This window comes from Scomber scombrus, chromosome 2, assembly GCF_963691925.1.
Source record: "Scomber scombrus chromosome 2, fScoSco1.1, whole genome shotgun sequence".
NCBI classification, from domain to species: Eukaryota; Metazoa; Chordata; class Actinopteri; order Scombriformes; family Scombridae; genus Scomber; species Scomber scombrus.
The window spans coordinates 10,711,303-10,713,329 of record NC_084971.1 but is presented as its reverse complement, the minus strand read 5'-3'; positions in this window follow the sequence as shown (position 1 = coordinate 10,713,329).

Genomic DNA, 2,027 nt, shown 5'->3' with positions numbered 1-2,027 from the left:
TAGTTAGAACAACAATAAGTGAACAACTGAACCATGCCAGTAAAACCAGGACTACCATCACCAAATGTAGTGACTTCATATTTATACTATATATGAGCTGAATGTTGGAATACAGTGAAAGCAGTGAATGATTTATCAAACAATCAATGAATCAACAGTTTTTTTTCCCGCCTTCTTTACCAAATAAAGCTGAACTTTGACATCAACTTGTAGAAACTACATTAAAGTAAAATGTGGCACAGACAGGCCTGCTGTTAGCAAAGGAGGAGGTGGAGGCAGGATAGGTGGAGGGGAAGCTCCTTGTCCCTCAAGGAGGCGTGAAGCTGGGAGGCGTCGCTCCTCACACGTTAAAAATGACTTAATAAATACATACAGGCAGGGAAACATAAGAAATTTAGATAAACAACCAAAACTTAACCATTCAATGTTCAAAAAGGGTGCAAGTAACTTTTCTAGTCCCCCTCCCCCTCTTAAAAAAACCCAAACAAAACAATCATTCAAAACCAAAGAGAATAAAGAAATTAGAAAACAGAAACAGCATTGCTCAAACAGGAGAGAAAGCTAAAGGGAACCACAGTATATCTCAACAAGCATCTGACAAGGAAACACTGACATCACCAGACAAACTTGTATCTTCAGGAAACAACACAGGATTCAATCAACATGGACCTCAAACTGTAAGTTCTTCATCAAACTAAATGGATCACTGGAGGAGGACAAAGTGCCATCAGAGACATTACAGAGCTGGACAAGTATCAGCGATGACAACCTATGACTTCAGGAAAGGTAAAAAACAACATGACAAACACAACACATGACAAGTTATAACAAATGTTAAATGGAGATACTGACCAACATCAAGAACTGATGTCACATTATGAAGCAATCATACTAAAAACCTTTGAATAGACTGATCATAAAGGACATGACCTGGAAAACGATTTCTATCTCAACACACACAACCATTGTTGATACAACACAGAAGAACAGTTCAACGGAAATATAAAAACAAATGGAGTAATATCAATCATACATTTCAACAGTAGGAGCCTGAATTCAAATCTTTGTTTAACTCAACTAAACAAGTAATTCACAGCAATAACAATCTGTGAGACTTTGCTTAGTGAACAACAAACAGGCACAGTTAACATAGAGGGACATGAGATGTATTATACCAATAGAAATCAATAAAAGGAGGAAGGAGTTGCCTTATACAATGACAAAAAATATAATAATAAATCTATTAAAACGATGTAACAATATCATGGAATGCTTTACAGTGGAAATAGAAATGGGGAAAATCCAAAACTATACTAATAAGTTGTGTTTACAGAACTCCAGGATCATGTATTGAGACATTCAGAGATAAACTGTTGGTATTGTATGAAAATATAAATGATAAGAAAATGCTTTTTGTTATTGATTTGTTAAATCCATTGAAACAAAATACCAATACAGAATTCACCAATTCAATATACAGCATGAGTTTATAGCCCTTAATCACATGACCAACGACAATAACAACACAGTGCTACACTAATTGATAATATATTTAAGAATGTAACTGATAGAGAAAATGATAAGTGGGTTAATCATAAATAACTCAACTGACCATCTGCCAGTGTTTGCTGTCATTCAGAGCTGTACAGAGACTAATAAAGATGTTTAAACCTACAAAACAACCAGACAGAAAACAGTAGAAGCAACAAACTCTTTTAGAAAAAGGATCTCATGATGCAAGATTGGCACAAAGTCTATGTGGAAGATGTAAATGAAGCATATGACTCATTCCTGTCAACATGAACGGCTCTATATGGCATAAACTGTCCTCTAGTAAAAAAACAACAAAGACATCTGATGAAAAGCCATGGCTCACTAAGGGAATATTGAATACATGATTAGAAGACCTTTGACTCGCTGAAAGGACACAATATGAAAAATGACAAAAGAACAACTAGAAATGAAAAGCATCCGTCTGCTGAAACAGCACAGAAATAATTAAACATTTTCCTCTTCAGTGACTCTTA